Below are 6,295 nucleotides of genomic sequence, written 5' to 3'. Positions count from 1 at the left end.
GTGTCTTAGGTAGGCCTATCTGACTTCATTAATGGTGTAAAAGGGCTCCTTCCATCCATTCCAAACGTCTCTATTGTGCTCCCAGCACCTCATGGTCTTTCCCTGCTGGCACCGCCCCCTGCTGGCACCCTTAGGCCAGCTAACCACGTCTCTTCCGACAAGAGCATCAAGCAGCTAGCTGGATGCATTGAGCAGCCATGGCAGGTTCTGATGTCACTGTGGCGGTATCCAAGCAACAAAACCCAGAAGTGGCCAATGAATGTTGACTCTCACTCCTTTTGTGACCCCTGACCTTCACTGCAGCCCCACAGTCCTTTTCAGGAATCTTTAAACGTACCCTCAGTGGTGAGTTAACTGCCCTTAGACGCCACATTGAATAAACAACGACTGAAATGACTGTGCTGCTCTGTCACTGCTGACCGAGAGAAAATCGGCTCCCCCTGACCCCGTCATGGCCGGCAGGCAGGTCGCCCCCCTCCCGCAGGGAAGAAGCCACTCCCACTTGTCATGGCCATTCCGTCCCAAAGCAGAATTCCGCTCTGCCTCCATCTTCCTTCCCCACTCTCTAATGGATATGGGCTTGCAATCTACAGCATTCCCTCCCCACCAGCAGTGCCACCCCCCTCCATCTCACAGGCTAGGGGCAGGAACGACAGGAATGTGAGGGTGCGTGGGGGGGGGGGGGGTGCCTGGCGTACCCTGCCACAGCATCCTGTCCTGGTGCGTAGAGGTCAGCCGTGTTACACTTCACAGTGACTGTGTTCAAGGAAAAGCTCTTGGGAAGATGGGAGTTTCACAACCAAACAGGCTAAGGAGCCCAGGATCCAGCTGTGAGTCCAGATCCATTAACACTCAGCTTAAATCAGTGGTCTCAAGCTTCAAACACCTGGGGGCTACTGGCTGGTAGCTCTTTCCTGGGGAGGGGGGTCATTGGAGCTATTTCCTATGAGCTGAAAGAGAGAGAGAATAAAAAACGATTGAACAATTATATTCTGCTAATCAGTGTTGGGGGGGTTAACATTTGTTTTTTTATTTTCTGTGGAAACAGAAGATCGATCTGTCGGCCAAATTTCATAATGGGTTAAATAGATGCCGCTGGCTGTATGAAGCCGGATGGCAGCCGGTAGTTTGTTGCAACTTTTGGCTTAAACAATGTGATTCCAGTCTGTTTTGAGGCAAAAGCAGCCAATCTGCACAGCTTTTTAAATTACCCAGAAGCACCTCAGCGAGTGACCTCCACCCAGGTGAGGGGACAGTGAGGGGGGACTGGGCAGGCAGACAAAGCGAGTCGGGCGCCTCCGTCGCCTTCTCTGCCGCACACCAATGCACCCCGGCCGGATCCCGTTGTCCGTGACAGGGGTTGACAGGCATCGGCGTCCCCCCTCCCTTGGGTAAGCATTGCGCTGGGAGACGGCGCAGCGAGACGGTAACGTGCACTTTAATGAGCGACGCCTTCCCCCCCCCACCCCCCTCCCCACACATCCACGGCCTCTTAAGTGTCAGAAATGGCAGACAAACCAGATAAACGTCACGGAAGCCCGGCGAGCCGCACTGTTGACAAATGCAGATATTTCACTTTTAATTGACACTAAGGGCTGCGGATGATTCCTCCGCCAGGGCTTCTGAGGAGACGACGAGGGAGGCAGAGGGGCGTTCCGCACGCCCCCGAAAATAAGATGTAGGAAAACGCTCGGCGGATAGCGCCTATTTGCGCCGAGTTGTCAGTTTCGGGGTGTTATCGACGCGCCTTGTTGGAGGGAAAATAAGAGCAGATAATGATTAAAGTCTGTTTTCTAAGCTGCTGTCAGGCCGCCGCGGCGTGGGCCGTTGCGGATGTCAGGCGGGAAAATTTTGATTGACCGGTTTAGTAATTTGCGGATTGTCGTCGGAGTAAGAAAATAATAATAATAATAATAATAATAATAATAATAATAATAATAATATGGCTTTAACGTCATGGTTCCCCCCCACGTTGTGCAATAGCAGCTAGAAATAAACACAATTCGGTTAGAATAACTTGAAATCACTGAGAAGCCTAAGGGTTTCTTTACAATGCAATACAATAAAGAAATGTTAAATATTAAGCGACATAAATTCAATCATCGTGACACATGTCGTTGGTCAACTTTTTTATCTGCATACGCCAGTACTGTTATTATAACATTAGAATTCACGCAATTCCAATTAATATCTTCTTGCTAATAATAAATGTTTGTACTGCACGCGAGCCTGGCGCCACATCCTCCCACACCGTACATGTTCCACTAGAGGGCAGTATAGATCCGCCGTATTTACCCCCCTGCGTACCGAACGGATCGCAGACGTTGGCAGCGTAGAGGTCCCAGCCTGACCCCATCTTAAAGCGAACCAACCCGCTTCCTCGTCGTTTCACCAATGTGATTACACCAAGCATAGAGGTAAACTAAAAATAAACGCAGGCCTACATATCTCTCAGCCACTATTATCACTGACTGCCGCAGGTTTAATTGGCAAATACCATTAACTTAACTTTGCACGTCTGGGGAGTGATGATGTAGGTCTTAATGCAGATATCACTGTAGACACACAAGTCTTGTAAAAATAATAAATTCGAAATATCATACAGAGGCGAAGACCTCATCTGCGCTCCGGTCCTGCACATCCCAAAGCCCCGCTGCTTCCCCAGCCTCCCCGAAGGCTCAGGCTCAATTTCACTGCACACATAACACACAACTTGCCCTTTGGAGTCTAAGTTTGGGGTCAGTCACGCCATAATAATAGACCTACCTTCAACTGTTTGGCTGCTTCCCGGACGCCGGTGCAGCAGGTACGAGGGGCTGAATTCCACCCCTTTTAACTTCGCAGTATAGACGGAAGAAATAAAAATGACACTTTAAACCCAGCTTCAATCCTTTAATCCGAAAACGAAAGTTTGGGGGGAGAGAAACTTCTCATAGCTACCAACGCGCACTTTCTCTCTTCTTTTAATTACTGTTTCTTTTTCAATTATCAGCGCGAGTGTGAGAGGGTTTTAATAAAGCGAAGCTGGGGTCCCTAAGACGCAGCTTGTAATTAGGAAGGGAGTTAATTTCAGCTCGGGGGGAGAGCTTGCCCCACTCCGGGCTCGTCGGCACCCCCATCCTGACACCTCTAGGGTGGGGCTGTTAGGGGGTGTCCGCTCCTATACTGACCCGTGCGTGGGGGCCATGATTGCTTAAAACTCACTTGTTATCCTACTTATCAATCGAAGTTTACAGGACACAGGGGTTTGGAGTTCAGAATTATCACCGGTGCTCACCGCAAATACCACGTGGGGGATTTCAGTATGATATAGTACCTACCGCCCCTGGTTTCCGTAGGAAACCCAGCATCAATATTCACCGCACATGTGGCATCTTTACTAACGACGGGGAGCCTTTGATGTGGAAGATCAATGGCAACGATGGTATCGGGGTTCGCACTGCAAACTAGCGTTCATCTGGTGATTTGAATAGGAATAGGATACGTTTCCAGTGTAGATGACAGTGAGATTGTATAGGATGGGTTGATAGAATAGAGACACGGCGAACAGAAGGAGGAAATGGTGAAGGACCTGTAGGTGTAGACAGAGCAAGAGAGAGAAGGCAAAACGTCCGTCCGGCTAAATGCAGCAGACGAGTGAGATAAAGGAAGAAAAGAGAGTGGGGGGGGGGGTTTAATCGGAGCGAAGCAGGGATGCGTGGATGGAGACGGGTGGTGTTTCCTAAAAGGATCCCAAGCACGAAACCTTACACAAAGCGAGCTCTAACACAACCCCCCACCCTCCGAATTGTGCGGACACGATAATGCAAAACACATATTCAAAATATCAATTTCATGGAAGCCTCGGGCAATTTGTAAAAAAAAAAAAAAAAGCTTCGCTACAGGACTTAAACCAACCTATTTCATACCAGTTAAAGACATACTACTTAATTGTTCAATCGACAGTTCAGTGTGTGATATTTCGCTAATAATGCATTTCGGACGAGCCGTACCGTTATGCACATTGAAACCGTTATTAAATAGCCTAAGAGATTAACATCAATCGTCAAAAGTCGTTTTAACGTAGTTTTCAGGGCAGCCATTATAAAGTACGATTTAGGCGCAGCTCACCTGAGTAACGTGAATGTTATGTATATTTATCTTCATTATTCATTATGGTCATGGGGGAGTATTATTAAATAAATTAATGGTTATGTTTTATTAACTCTACCGTTTCGCTTGTATATATATTCTAATACTGCTTACTATAACTGAGGTTATATTACATGGGAATATATTAGATATTAAGGATGTGCATTTTTTCACAGTCGTGCGCTGTAAATGGTTCGCATATCGGTGTTCGCTCGCTTGTAGCTGAATACGAAAGGCGCAGTATGAAAGTGCCTTTGAACTGGAATTCCCTATTTACATTAATTTTTATTTTTCTGGTTTTGTTGTGCCATAGGTGTTTCTTTTTGTGTTGATGTGAAAGCAAATTATGTATGATTTATTTTCATGCATTCTGCACAATTTAATTTCCTTTAATTTTCCCTCCTGTAGTAACTGTTCTCTCTTGCCGCGTTGGAACCAGAAGGCGGCGAATGAAAGCGCATCTTTTCCAACCTAATACTGCGTTCGATTTACCTCGGAGGCCGGAGCTGGGAATGACGTCACAACAGAGTTAACGGCAAGTACAGCAAGTCGGAGAGCCATTTAGCAATACAGTACCAGGGACCTGTCTCAAAAAACAGGATTTCTGGCTTAGATGTGTAACTTGTTGGATTTAAGGTACCCCAGTTTAAATGGCCTTTATCTATGTTTACCTACAATTAGCCCAGACTATACCTAAAATCCTACAAGTTATCTAGCGAAGCAAGAAATCCTGCCTTCTGAAAGAGGCCCTAGTTCTAGCGAGGTTCATAGCAATACCAGTTGATAACAACATGTTAAGTTGTATTCTGAGCATAGAAACACTGTAGCAACACGTCCACAGATAGCCGTTGGATAGTACTGTATGACCGATTTAATGAGACACAAATAAGAGGTAAGTGCTATTAAACAATATATAACTAGTTTCTGTTGATAAAGGGCGCAGCCATCTTGAAATCTGAGGGCGGAGTTGTGTAAATCCTCTGACTTTCCGAGTAGGAATTCCGACTTGAGGGGTCGTTCCATTTGAAATTTCCCACTAGGAACTCAGAATTTCCGAGTTACGAGTTGAAATGGAATGCAACATAACTTAAACAACGCAGAGGGAGTGATGGGGAATTCAGCTGGTTCCACATGGAGTCTTGATCTGCTTTAATGTGCAAATACAGTGGTAGGCCCTAAATATAGCTGCATGTAGTTCACACATGAACTGTTGGGGAGTTTCTCTCCAGCACGGTGAGGTCTGTGGGTCAGTGAGACACCCCCATACACTTCCTCAAGGGAACACGTTGTACCTTCCTCTCAATAACTGCAGCGATCTGTCAGAAGAGACCAAAGGCTGTCAGACAAGCAAACACATCTCTGATAACGTGACAGGGACTTTCGGACAGTAAATAATAAAATCCTGGCATAATAAGAATTCAGTTTTAAGAATGTAACTTCACTTTGAGGGAAATTGCACGATTTACACACAGACTAATTTGAAAGAACTCCAAAGAAATGAAAAGCTCAGGCTAATTGGCAATTAATCGCTCAAGACTGAAGACGCCGTCCTTCTGATTCTCACAGCTGTCCGGGTAGCAGGCATCAGGACTTAAACTGGGGCCGCGTGTTTTCACCAGCAAAGAAGACACAGACGTTTTTTAACACCCTCTTAAAAAAAAAACAACTGATATCAGAGTAACGAGTTTGAAAATGTCTTTTGAAAAAGTCTCGGAGACTACATCCAATGCCACGTCCCTGCTAAGACAGCCTGACTGAAAACTAACCACAGCATCTGCGGCAAGCCTGCTTCAGGGTGGAAGGTCCCAGAACCTGTGATGATATTTACTGTTAATCCATCTGTGACAGAGACCAGCCTTGCCCCCCTGGCCCACCCTGGGTCGCTAACGGCCTCCCGTCAAGTTTCCCCAAGAACTGCCCATGGGGAACAGCGGAAACACGACCATTTGCTGCCACGCTCTGATGCATTTCTAAGGCTTTCGGCTGCCTTGAGCAAAAAAGGGGGGGGGGGGCTCACGGTGATGTGATGACACAAAAAGCTCCACCCAAACATCAGATGGAGGCACCGTGATGTTTTTGAGATGCCCTACTGCTGCCCAAATAGAGCTGTCTCCTTCCCTGGAGACGTCGTGGGTCTGTCCAGGGGTGGGTTTCTTGTTTCTGG

This window comes from Paramormyrops kingsleyae, chromosome 2 (genome assembly GCF_048594095.1).
Source record: "Paramormyrops kingsleyae isolate MSU_618 chromosome 2, PKINGS_0.4, whole genome shotgun sequence".
Lineage (NCBI taxonomy): Eukaryota > Metazoa > Chordata > Actinopteri > Osteoglossiformes > Mormyridae > Paramormyrops > Paramormyrops kingsleyae.
Note: the sequence above shows the minus strand (reverse complement) of the source record.